The sequence below is a fragment of the Rattus norvegicus genome, chromosome 1, assembly GCF_021556685.1.
Source record: "Rattus norvegicus strain SHRSP/BbbUtx chromosome 1, alternate assembly SHRSP_T2T, whole genome shotgun sequence".
Lineage (NCBI taxonomy): Eukaryota > Metazoa > Chordata > Mammalia > Rodentia > Muridae > Rattus > Rattus norvegicus.
In genome coordinates, this window is record NC_141534.1 from 105,961,113 (window position 1) to 105,974,945 (window position 13,833).

The 13,833-nt window shown below is 46.7% G+C and overlaps 1 long non-coding RNA gene and 1 pseudogene across 1 annotated transcript; one reads left to right on the top strand and one right to left on the bottom strand.

The window, feature by feature from the left end:
• Nucleotides 1-1,321: 1,321 nt before the first annotated feature.
• Nucleotides 1,322-2,354, bottom strand: Gpr32 (G protein-coupled receptor 32; annotated as a pseudogene).
• Nucleotides 2,355-9,751: 7,397 nt separating this feature from the next.
• Nucleotides 9,752-13,547, top strand: LOC148007345 (uncharacterized). Its single transcript, XR_015646377.1, has 3 exons — nucleotides 9,752-10,001; nucleotides 11,639-11,741; nucleotides 12,567-13,547. It is a non-coding gene; the product is annotated as an uncharacterized LOC148007345 (long non-coding RNA).
• Nucleotides 13,548-13,833: the final 286 nt, after the last annotated feature.

Sequence of the window (13,833 nt, forward strand, 5' to 3'; positions counted from 1 at the left end):
ACGAGTCTGCCCCAGAAAAACAGCATCCGGTACAACTGACTTTCCAAAGAAACCTTAAGTTTCTACTGCAGTCATCTTCGGTCTCATTGGGGATCTCATTAGAGATGCTCTGGTCCACTGCACAGAGCACAGTCCACAGTCCCCAGGGAGATCCCTGTGACATCTGCAAGGGGCTGGCCCCTTGGTACTCTCTGACCCAGGCCGTCCAAGAGCCATTCCAGCGTGACACCGTGCCACACTGCTCCCTAGACTTAGTTCCGGCACCGGAGTGCCATATGGCACTAACCTAAATCAGGGCTCTAGAAGTCCAGCAGCCGCTGGCCTACTGTCACGGACTGCACAAACACTCCCAGCAACCACACCCTGGTAGTTAAGGTATAGACTCCCAACCGTCCGGTGAAATCAAGACTCAATAAACTATAACTTAACAATCAGATTTATGTGTTAAATCCTTAATCCACAATACATCCACACGATAGACTCACAACCAACTGACAAAGATATAATCTGTCCACCTAGATAAGATAAATTGACCTGTAGAAATCCATCCCTTAAGAAACATTCATTACGGGGTTGGGGATTTAGCTCAGTGGTAGAGCACTTGCCTAGCAAGCACAAGGCCCTGGGTTCAGTCCCCAGCTCCGAAAAAAAAAAAAGGCAAAAAGAAAAAAGAAAAAAAAAAAGAAGAAGAAACATTCATTACTACCCAGGGTCATTTAAGACCCCCCAGGATCTGGGTCCTCCTTCTCTGTCTCCATCTTGATTCTCCTTCTCCTTCCCCTTCTCTCCCACCTTACACAAGCTTTGTCCCCACCTTACTTTTTACTCTCTGATCATGGGCCATGACCTAATTTGTGCCATCCCTCACCTGCATATAGACATCAACTTACAGTTGTACTTTAGCATATGGGCACTGGGAATCAAAATTGGATCCACTGTAAGAGCAACCAGTGCTCTTAACTGCTGAGCCATCTCTCCAGTCCCATGTGGGTTTTGTTTTTTAAATGCCTTTAAACTTGAAAAGGGATGTTCGTCAAATAACAAAACCTGGCTAATACATTCCATTTCTAGTCAAACTAAAGAAGAGTGGCCAGAAGCCTTCCATTTAGTCACTTCGAATAAGTCGCATTGCATACTTAGAGCCTATTGCCCAGATTTCAGTCACATGGCTATATGTAGTTGCAAAGGATACTGGGAAATGTAGTTTTATTTTCTGGGAAACAGATCTGATGCTAATACTAGAAGGCTTTTGAGGATGGATTGCTGGGAGGACTTCCTAGAAGTAGAAGCATGTTTCAGAAGTTAATGTATTTGTTACAGGCTATGAAGGTAGACTTCTAGTCTGTAAGGTCTCCACCCTCTGTCGAGGTACTGGCCTCAGAGACAGGATGACTGATAAACCTTCATCCCCAAACACTCCAGCCAGGGCAGGAGATAGAGACTGGAAATTTTTCTGCTGGAAATCTCTGCCGACGAAGACATAGAGGAATGGGTTGAGGCACCCGTTGAAGCAGCCCAGAGCGAAGGCAGCCCATGAGATGTGCTGCACCCTGGGGGTGTGGGGCTGCTGCAGACACATCAGCACCGTCGACTTCACCAAGAGCACCACGTTAAAAGGGAACCAGAAGATGAAGAAGGCGCTTACATCCACCACCAGCAGCCTCTTGGGCCGCCTTGCATGCACTCAGCCCTCCCTCCGGAGCCTGGCCCAGATGCAGTGGGCACAGATGCTGATGACAGTCAGGGGTAGTAGGAAGCCAAGCAGGAGGTGGGTGATGGCTATTGCCACCTGTCTCTTAGCAACTGTTGCACTCCAATCCTGCCCTGTCTCTCTTTCTCTGAATTGAAGTCAAAGTAGCAATATTCACAGCCATGTACTTTCCCAGTGGTTCAGTACTTTTCAAGTATGGAGAACAGAACTGGCAACAGCTGCCAGCAGCCACACAGGGATGGACAGCCATGTGGCTTGACGCACCGTTCTGTGGTTTCTGCCACACACAGGGTGACAGAGCCAAGATGCAGCGATCCACCGAGGTGAGGACCAGCAAACGGAAGCTGGCGAAGAAGGTGAGAACCAGAAAGGCCATGCAGACTTTACAGACCAAGTTAGCAGATGGCCACTAGCCATAGACCATGACATGGATGGAAATAGGAGCAGACAGGAGGACAGGAAAGGCAGCCAGGGCCAGGTTGAAGAACCAGATCCTGGTGACAGTGCGGGCCGTGCAGTGTACAGCCATCCACAGTGCCAGCCCATTGCCCAGGACTCCAGCAACACAGGATGCAAACAGGATGGTGATGGTGAGTTGGCAGAGGTACCTCACCTCCACAGGCTGGCATTTGAGATCAGCCATGCTGCAGAGCCACCAATGGCATCACATTAGAGTCCATGCCCCACTCCCTCAGATAAAGCCATTTAATGCCTTCACATTGTATGTGTGGGGGTGAGGGTGAGGGGTTTCTGTCTTTTAGGCAAGGTCTCTACCACATAGCCACACCCAAGCCCCTCACTGGGGGATCCTGGACAATAAGGCACAAGAAACTAATAGTCAGGGGATCATAGTAGGGCTACAGAAATGGTGAAAATAACTGAATGGAAATTCTAGAAGTTCAAAAGGCAACTTGAATTGTTTACATTTTACAGATTGGGAATGAAATTAATTAATTTGAAGGCAGGTCAATAGAGATGATCCAACTGAAGGAAGAGAAACCATGAAAGAAAAGTGAGTAGACTCTCAGGACACACACACACACACACACACACACACACACACACACATACACACACTATTCTAGCTGCTTGGGAGGCTGAGGAAGGAGAGTCACAAGCAAAGATCTGCCTGACCGGCAGAATAAAGTTAAGTTCAGGCCAGCCCAGAGAACAGTGAGCTCTATATCAAGGTAGACTATGAACGAAGCAGGAGATGTAGGTCAGGACTGCCCCTGCCTAGGATATCCCACTGAAGGGCAGGGGTGTGATTCAGATATACTCTCCATAGAATCCCCCTGTAGAGGCTGGGGGTGGCTCAACCATAGAGGGCTTGTGTGGGGTCTGGAGTTTAATTCTCCAGAACAACAACTAAACAAACCATAAACAAGCAAACAAACAAAACAAGGGGACTGGGAGAACGGAGAGGACTCTCTGAGTCCACTCTACCCTAAGAGCATGTGCATCCAGATGTGGTGCACATCTGTAATCCCGGATTACAGATTGGGAGATGTAGTGTTAAAAGGCGTAGTGTTTTAAGGCCAACCTTCAGATGGGCTGTGCATTTCTAGAAATACTCAAATTTACTAGACGAAGTGGAAGCCGTGGATTTACAGATACACAATAAGGCACAAGAAATGGATAGTGTCAAGTCCCAGTCTGAAAGAAGCCATGGTGTTAGGGCAGAATGAGTGTGTCACTGTAGGTGGCACCGTGCCAGACAGAACAGGTCTGGAGAGACACTGTGGTTGGTGAAGTGTTTGCTGCACAGTTAGAGGGACCTGAGTTTAGTCTCCGACACCCACACAAAAGCCTGAGCTTGGCAGTGCATGTTTCTAATCCCATTGTTGGGAGACAGAGACAGAGGCGTCTCTGGGACCCACTGGGCAGACACTCTAGGCCACTCAATCCCAGGACAGTGAGAGATCCTGGTGAGAGTCAGGCATCTGAGCAGGGACGGCCGGCGGCACCTTTCGACTCTGACCATGCAGAGGAGTGAACCCCGGTCTTTGGATACATTAAACAAACCTTCTCACTAAGTACCCAGTCCTTGGAATTATTTTTAAGACTAGGTCTTTTATGTTCAAACTGGCAGTCCTCCTGTCTTCGCTTCCTGAGTACTAGAATTATAAGCATATGCCAAAACACCACACCTTGTGTGATTTCCTTGTTCACATCTGTCTTCTCTTTCTCACTCCTCACCCTCTGAACCTCCAGCTCCACCCATCATATACCTTACGATGCTTGGAATGGACAGCCAGTGTCCAGGGGTTCTGTCTCTGATGTCTGTCTGTCTGACCAGCCTAGGCTAAGGCTCAGGGCAGGAGTGGTGTCATAAACTTGGGAGCAGATTAAGTTACGGGAAAACACGTTGAGCAAGTATGGTGGGACCCCAAAGACCAGCATCAAGACTGAGGAGCGTGACACACAATGTAGGACATGCTAGGCTCAGAAGCTTGGATCCCGGGGTCTAAAGAGCCACCTTCCAGGCACACTATGTGTCTCTTGGCTATTCCCCTCTGACCATAAGATGTGCAAAGACTAGATGAGTGTCTGTCACAAAGTAGGTGTGCAATTAAATACACCTGGCTCTCCTTATTAAAATAGCTTCTCGGGGGGAAGGGGCCTGGAGAGATGGCTCAGTGGTTAGGAGTGCTTGCTGCTGTTATCAAGGAGCCTAGTTTAGTTCTTAGCTCACAACAACTTGTAACTCCAGCTCCAGGGCCTCCAATGCTCTCTTCTGGGCTCTGTGGACACTGCACTCCTGTGCACATACCCACACACAGACTTACACACAACACATAATTAAAAGTAAGGGCCCACCATAACTAGGTGGTGCACACCTTTAATTCCAGCACTTTAGAGGCAGAAGCAGGGGGATCTTTGAGTTTGAGACCAGCCCGGTCTACAGAGTGAGCTCCAGGACAGCCAGGGCTACACAGAGAAATCCTGTCTCAAAAAACAAAAATAAACAACAACAAAACAAAAAAATGCAAACGGTCCATCAAGACAAAGAGAAGTCATGTATGTTTCATACACATCTTCTACACACACGCAGCCTGGTAACTTCACAGTTTTCACAGGGATGCGGAGACCGTGACCCTCCCTTCAAGACAGGGGAAGAACTTTGCTCTGTGTCGCAGCGGTGCCCACAAAGCTCCAGGTTTTGAACAGTTTGGGTTCCAGTTTGGGGACTGGGAATGGCCTACAGCTAAATATCCTCAAAGGGCATCTATTGCAGGCAGAAAGGTGGTGCACTCTTACTCGCATTCAAGAAGAGAATACGGAAGAACCGCAGCGTTAAGGCCAGCATAGGCTACGTGGTGAGACCGTGTCTTAAAAACATAAAAAAAGGAAACTGGGATGATGGCCGGGTGGATAAGAGGCTCAGTTTGCAATCGAGAGTACTGGAGTGAAAAGGCAGGCATAGCCAAACATGCGCGCGCAACTCCAGAACTGGACGAAGAAAAGGGCAGAATGACCAGTGAAAAGCAAGGGGTGTGGCTCGGGAGTGGAGCTTCCACCTAGGATGCGTCACAGAGGGAGCAGGGGGCGTGGCTGCCATGCCCATCCTTCATCACTCAGGAAGGAGCAGCATACAGCATGCGTACTCTCATTCCCAGCCTTTTGAAGATTAATTATGAAAGATTAATTATGATAGATCAAGTTTACTACATGGAATCTTATGTTTTCTTCCTTTTTAAATTGTGCTTTTGTTGGGATTGTAAATGCTATTTTTAACAATTTATAATCACTTACTGACAGTTAAAGAAGTGAAATGATTTTATTAACTTCTTAGTGAGAGGTGGGTGTGTGTGCGCGCGTGCGCGTCCTCTAGTACATGCTTTTGAGCCTGTATACTGAGACCAGAAGAGGGATGTCAGGTTATGTTCTCCACCTTTATTCCTTCAGGTCATGTTCTCCACCTTTATTCCTTCAAGACAGGAGACAGGACTCCTTTTTTTTTTTTCTAATTTTATTTTATGTATAAGTACACTGTAGCTGTCTTTAGACACACCAGAAGAGGGCATCAGATCCCATTACAGATGGTTGTGAGCCATCATGTGGTTTCTGAGATTTGAACTCAGGACCTCTGGAAGAACAGTCAGTGCTTTAACCACTGAGCCATCTCTCCAGCCCCAAGACAGGACTTCTTACAGTTACTGGAGATGGCTGGCTCTGGAAATGACTGCCTAGCCAGTGAATCCTGGGACACCTCATGTGTGTACTTCCTTGGGCCCTGGGGTGTCAAACATGCATGGTTATGCTACCGTTTTTCATGGGTTGGGTGCTGGAGATGTAAACCCAGGCCTTCACATGTGTGCAGCAAGCACCTTTCTCCACTGAGCTGTGTCCCCAGCCTCCCCACAGAGATTCTGTGTGCTACTCCCCTGTAGCTGGAGACTAGATCTCTGTGTGTTTGTCCTAGCTTTTTTGCTGGTTGATTGACATTGAGTACATACTTATATCATATTCAAACAATGGCAGCTTGCTTGGTTCACTTCTAGTCTTTGGTCCTAGGAACCCAATCCAGAACCTGGCACATACTGCATGTTCTCCACCCCTGAGCTCCACCCTGGCCCCTTACTTCCCTTTTTCTCTTTTAAGTTTAATTTGTTGGGCTGGAGAGATGGCTCAGTGGTTAAGAGCACTGACTGCTCTTCCAGAGGTCCTGAGTTCAATTCCCAGCAACCACATGATGGCTCACAAGCATCTGTAATGGGATCTGATGCCCTCTTCTGGTGTGTCTGAAGACAGCTACAGTGTACTCATAAATAAAAATAAATAAATCTTAAAAGATAATAAAAAAGATTAATTTTGTTTTTAATTGTGTGTGTTGGGGGAGGTATGCACATGCGCATGTGTGCCTGTGCAATATGAGTGCAGTGCCTGAAGGGGCCAGAAAAAGTCATTGTATCTCTTGGAGCTGTGGTTACAGGCAATTTGGGCTACCATGTAGGTGCTGGGATCTGAGCTCAGGTCCTCTGAGCTTAGTGAGTGTTCTGAACTGCTGAACCATCTCTCCAGTCTCTTCTCTCTTTATATTTTAGTTAGGGTCACATAGCCTATGCAGGCCTCAAACTCACTGTGTCACTCACTCCCGCTCCTTCTGCCTCTACATTCTGCAAAGCCGGGACTAAAAGCATGCAGCAAAGCATCCAGTTTATGTAGTGATGGAGACAGAATCTGGGCTTAGTGCATGCTGGGTAAACTCTCTGCCAACTGAGCCACATCCCAGTCAACACAGACCACAAGGTTCTGAAACACCTCAGATACAAAGTAATGGAGTCAGCTGGCTGACCAATGCCTCTGAAGCCAAGAGCTAAAATAAATCTCCCTTCCTTACACAAACAAGCTAAAGAACCCCAAGCAGCCTAATGGTGCACAGCAGGGGTCTGGACACCGGCCATGCCCAGATGTGCCATCTTCAGAGAGATAACTGCACACTTGTGCATCCTGTGAGGGGCACCCTTGGGGACTTTGCCTTTTAAAGGGGCTGTAGAGCTGCTCTTCAAAACTGTCAGTATCCCAAATATGGGAGAGTTCCAGATTGAGGCCAAGCAGCAGGTATGGTGGTGATACACCTGTCACCCTGGCACTGGAGAGGCCAAGGGAGGAAAGCATTAAGGTTCAGACCTGACTGAGTTAGACAGCAAGTTACAGGGCAGCCCCAGCTATGTAGGGAGGATTGGTCTTAAGGAAATAGAAAAAGAAGCAAAGAGACGTGTTCTGTAAAGGAGGCTACCAAGGCAGTTCCAAAACCTGGTGCTGACCCCAGACTGCACCATCGACTGATGAGGGAAAGTCCTATGATGGATCCCACTGAGAGCACTGGAGACTGAGGGTTCGGTGGTTAAGTGCTTGCCAGTCGAGCATGAGGGCCTGAATTTGGATCTCAAACACTCACATGAAAGCTGTGTGTGGTGGTAGTAATCCCGGTACTGAGGAGAAAGAGGCAGGCAGATCTAGGGGCTAACCTGTCAGCCAGCCTAGCCAATCAGTGAACTCTGGGTTCACTGAGAAACCCTGTATCAAAAATTGAAGAGAGATGGAGAAATACAACAGTTGGACCTTAACCTATGGGCAAAAATGCATGTGTGTGTGTGTGTGTGTGTGTGTGCACTCAAAACACACACATACACACACACACACACACACACAGAGAGAGAGAGAGAGAGAGAGAGAGAGAGAGAGAGAGAGAGAGAGAGATTACATTGAGTTAACAGACCAAATTAGAATTACCAGTATTGTGTAAACATCAGGTTTACTCGGTTGAGTTACATAGAAACAGGTGACATAAGACCTGCTTTATTATTTGGAAGTAAATTTAGAGTGACAAGCCTGTCCCTGACCCTGAGACTTGGAAATCCCCACCCCGTAACTCAGAGCCAAATAATACTTCTGGCTTCGCTGTCCTTTTCCACCAGCACGTGCTCCACAAACCCTTTAAAGTCCACCCCTCTGTCCAGCCCACTGCCCATCCCATTCCTGCTCAGAGGAAGCCTCCATTCTGTGTTTCTCCTCAATATCTGTCTTATGTGAGGGTCATTGTGTGGTGTGACTTAGTGGTATCCTCGGCTCCCAATTGCTAAGATACCCTTGTGCTGGAAAGCCCTTCTGGTGCCTGTACTCTGTCTCAGGGTCTGAGGCACACAGGGACCCTGTCCTCCATGTCCAGTCCAGCTCACCTTTGGGCTCAGCACATTCACCAGAGGCAGTTTGGGAAAATTTCCCCTTCATGGCAATAAAACCCTAACTAAGACACTCACCCAACTTCTCTGTGCTGGCTAGTCTTACGTCAACTTGACACTCAGACTAGAGGTATCTACAAAGGAGGAACCTCAACTGAGAAAATGAATTCATAATATCTGGCTATAAGGCATTTTCTTCGTCAGTTATTAATTGGGGAGAGTCCATCCCAGTGTGGGTGGTTCCAACACAGGGCTCCTTGTCCTGAGTTCTATAAGAAAGCAGGCTGAGCAAGCCACGGGAAGCAAGGCAGTCAGCAGCACCCTGCCATGGCCTCTGCATCAGCTCCTGCCTCCTGTCCTGCTTGACTTCCTGTCCTGATGTCCTTCAGTGGTGAACAGCAATGCGGAAGCTGAATAAACCCGACTTGCTTTGTTGGCCACCACATTTCATTGCAGCAATAGAAACCCCAGCACATCCCACCAGCTGTGAAGCCCAAACCAATGATTCTTCCACTGCTTTCAATCCCACTCCCCTTGTCCCCCTCAACCCGCAGCTCCTTTTCTTCCTCTGACCCCTCTTGTCTCCTCTTCTCCACCTTTAGTGGACAGGCCATGCTAATGTCCCTCCCTGGTACCCACTTTCAGTCTACCAGCAGCCTTCAGTACTCTTGCTACTGGCTCCCGCTCTGTCATGGGATGCCCTCTGCCTCCCTCAACATGGTCTAACCTGGCCCCAGTTCTTCTTTTATGGAAGAATGCTGGGGTGGACAGTTTGGTCAGTGTACAAGTCCCCTTCTTATTAAGTGAACTCTCTCGAAAAGGAAAAAAAAAGGCTGGGCTTGTACATTGCTAATTCTTCCACCTTCCTTAAAGAGTATCAATGTATCTGTTAAGGCCTGGGTAACTGTTGTCTGTCTAGTCAGTCATTTTATGTTGTTACAAGAAAGCTTCCTCATCTGCTGTTACTAATGTTACTTTATCACATGCTGTTACTAGGAAGCTTTCTCATGCCTGAGTTGATTGCATATTCTGTCATAATCTATACTTTGGTGTAGAGAGCGGCGCGGCGAAACAAAGATGGCGCCGACATCCAGCCTTGTCTGGATGTCGACAACTTACTGCGCATGTGCAGGCTTGTCCCCTTGCTAGGGCTCCCTCTAGTGGTGAACAGCAGTACTACACGTGTGCGGTTTATGCACCAGGTGTCAGTTGACCGTTAATATGCTAATGAGGTGATTCATTCTCCGCCAATCCCTGGAGGACAAGTAGTGGGGTGATTCAAGCCCCACCAATCCCTGAGAGATAATTAGCATACTGTTGTCTATATAAGCCGAGCGACTTTGCTGCTCGGGGTCCCTGTTCAAAAGAGCTGTAACACTAAGAAGAGCTGTAACACTGAGAAGAGCTGTAACACTAAGAAGAGCTATAACACAGTAAAGGCTTGCTCGCAGAAGAATTCTGTTGCCGCGCGTCGTTCTTGCTGGCGGGACATTGGGCGCGCGACAAGTGGTGCCGAAACCCGGAAACCAACATCGCCGGTGCCGAGGGGACCCTTCAGTGTGCTGAAGAGGATTCAGAACTGCGAGAAGGTAAATTAAAAGGTAAGCTTCAAGAGGCATGCCCCTTTTTGGAAGAGAACATGTCAGAAACGGAGAGTGAGAAATTAGGCTTTGAGAGGCATGCCCCTTTTTGGATTTAAGAGAGCATGTCAGAAACGGAGCGGAGTGAGAAATTAAGAGCGCGCAAAAAAGGAAAAGGTTACTAAAACAAAAGTGAAAGAGATACAAAAGGCGGAAGAAATGCCGCTGGAGGAAAAAATAGGTGTGCCCCGGAGGATGAAGTACAAGTCATCCGGAGAAGATACTTTGTATCCATTAAAAGAATTAGAAGCCTTAGAACTGACTGGCAGTGGCTCTGAGCAAGAGTTGTCAGAGTCAGAGGAGGAGGAATTAGAGGAAGAGGCAGCCATATATGAGGAAGAAAGATATGGGCCTAGGTGGAGAGCCACTGTGAAGAAACCTAAAGTTATGGATCCTTTGTGGGCAAGGCTGGTAATTTTGTTTCTTTTTTTCTTTGTGTGGGATAGAGAAGCCACAGACGACAAGCTTAAGCCCGGACCAAAACCTCTTTGGCAAATGGTCCCTGCCTGCTTAGAGGATAAACGATGTGAGGAAGCTGTTAGGACAGGTCAGAGGGTCCTTGCAGAACAACAAGAAAGTATGTCAGAGGGAGAAAAGGTCTCGAAAGAAAAAAAGAAAAGAAAAGGAGATAAAAGGAACAGAGAGAAGAAAAAGATAAAAAATGGGGTCAGTACAGCTTTTGTTGTGGCTCAAGTTGAGGTTATTGCTAGGTATGTGATTAGGCTCTGGAAACCTCACAGAGTCATACTGATCAGATTTGATAGAGGTAGACCGCCTGAAAATTTATTCAGGAGAATCAAACAAAAAGATAAACTTGAGTGTGCCTACTTGGATTCCTGGTCTCAAGGAGATTTAGCAAGTGACAAGGTGCTTCTCTTAAAAAAGCAGTTTCAATCAGCCCTTGGAGCCTTGCACCTGTAGCTAAGATATGTGTAGCCACTTCAATTTTGTTTTCTGATTGGTTTTAAATGTATGAATATTCTCTACATGCCTTGGTTATGGACTATTGGCTTTTAAGTTATTGGATATGGTTTAAAAAAAATGTAACATTGATAACAGAAAGTTGACATAAAACTGGTAAAATTTAAAATATGCTCATGTTTCTGTTGATACCTGTTCCGGTATTATACACGCTACTCTGATGACTGGTGAAAAGACTCATAATGCCATTAGCCATTGCTTAGAGGCATGGGCAGCCTGGGGAAAGCCTGATAGTCTCAAGACAGACAACAGGCCTGCCTACACTGCAAAGTCCTTTCAGGCATTTTGCCAGACAATGCAGGTCAAACATACTGCCATACAATCCCCAAGGTCAAGGAATTGTGGAAAGGGTACATCGTACCTTAAAAGAGCTTATACAAAAACAAAAAGAGGGAATTGCCAGCAGCCGAACACCAAAAGAACAACTTTCTTTAGCTCTTTTTACTCTAAATTTCTTAATTTTGGATGCGCATGGCCGCGCTGCTGCGGATCGCCATGCTGCTACTACACCTATAACTAATGCAGAAGTAAAGTGGAAGGATGTCTTAACTGATGAATGGCGTGGCCCAGATCCTGTGATTTCGAGATCTAGGGGAGCAATTTGAGTTTTTCCACAGAATCAAGAAAATCCAATTTGGGTACCTGAGCGTTTGACTTGAAAATTGCCTTCTGCTCTTCCTGAAGATGAGACTACGAACCCTACTATTACTACTGGGAATGGTAATACAGGTTAATTCGCTATTGCCAGATCCTGGCCAGTACCCATGCCAGTTCATAGCAATTCTACTGTTTTGAGAATAAGACTGGCAAGCATAAACTCTGGTCTTGGTTTCAATGGATGCTGTCTAATGAGCAAGGGGCATATACATCCCTGACCCCCTTTGCTAGGTTGATGGGTGAGAACTTCGTGCTGTATAATGTTTCAGCTACCAGAAAAAATGATACCAGGTTGACCAATATTCAATATAATAACCTCTTGGCAAATAATACTGCCACTAGTACTTCAGTGTGTGTTAGATCACCTTTTTTCTTTCTGATAAGCACTAATGTAAACAGTGGTGCTTTAAATTGTGATAGCTCTGATGTAGTCTGCTATTTGGCTGAATGCTGGGATGACACCAATGACACCGCAGTGATGGTTAAGATTCCCTCCTTTGTGCCAATCCCAGTGGAGGCAAACCCAGATAGCTTTCCTATTCTTAATTTGCTGAGAGCCAAAAGAGATTTTGGAATTATGGCAGCCATAATTTCAGCCATTGTGTTGTCTGCTGCCAAGCTACCACAGCTACAATCGCTATGACCAATCAAATACAGATGGCTGAGACTGCCAATCAGATTGTAGAAAGAACTACAATGGCACTAGAGATACAAAAAGAATTTAATACCCATTTGACATCTGGCCTTCTATTAGCCAATCAAAGGATAGATTTAGTTCAAGAACAAATTGAAGCACTGTATCATATGACACAGCTGTCTTGTGTTTCCTCCCTTAGAGGTTTATGCATTATTCCTTTTCGAGCTAACTTTTCTCAAAATTTTCAACAGAGCAAAGAAATCTCAAATTATCTGAAAGGAAACTGGTCCATAAAAGCAGAACAACTATCAAGACAATTGCTGATGCAGATTGCTGTCCTCAACAGCACTAGGCTGGACCCCATCACAGTTGAAGACTTTACCTCATGGATTACCAATGCTTTCTCCCTTTTCAAGGAGTGGGCGGGCATGTTTGTCCCGGGGAGCTATTGTCCTCCTGGGATGCGGAATAGGTCTCTGGCTTATTGGCCGTTTAAAAAGAGAACATGCCAGACACAAAGTGGTTGTTTACCAGGCTATGACCACCATTAAAAAGGGTACTTCTCCCAACATATGACTGGCCTCTTTGAAAGATCAAGAGTTCGCCCTAGATCATTTTTGTCACAGTCATGTGGAGTCATTATATCCAGGGACGGGCAACTTTCCTCGAGCTCGGACCAACCCAAGACATGGGGCCCGGTGGCGATAGGGTAACTCTATGACGGGTAAGGCCGAGTTTGGATGAGAACGACCTAAGACAGGAACAATGACAAGATTGACATGACACCCAGATCTAGACCAGTCATTTTATTAAACAAAAAAGGGGGAGATGTAGAGAGCGGCGTGGCGAAACAAAGATGGCGCCGACATCCAGCCTTGTCTGGATGTCGACAACTTACTGCGCATGTGCAGGCTTGTCCCCTTGCTAGGGCTCCCTCTAGTGGTGAACAGCGGTACTACACGTGTGCGGTTTATGCACCAGGTGTCAGTTGACTGTTAATATGCTAATGAGGTGATTCATTCTCCGCCAATCCCTGGAGGACAAGTAGTGGGGTGATTCAAACCCCACCAATCCCTGAGAGATAATTAGCATACTGTTGTCTATATAAGCCGAGCGATTTTGCTGCTCGGGGTCCCTGTTCAAAAGAGCTGTAACACTAAGAAGAGCTGTAACACTGAGAAGAGCTGCAACACTAAGAAGAGCTATAACACAGTAAAGGCTTGCTCGCAGAAGAATTCTGTTGCCGCGCGTCGTTCTTGCTGGCGGGACATTGGGCGCGCGACACTTTGGTGTTCTTGGAAACCAGCCATAATAGAAGTCAGTTAGAACAGCATTGTATAGTTAGCCATAATAAGCTTGGACCCCAACCAACTGCCCAGCAGCACTTCCTGTGCCAGCTTTTATGATTTCTTGCCTTTATAAGCTACCCCTGGGATGGACCCCAACATAAGAGAGACACCTGCACCAATATGAGAAGCCTTTTGGAGTAATACTTACATTGTGAGTAAAGGCCAAATA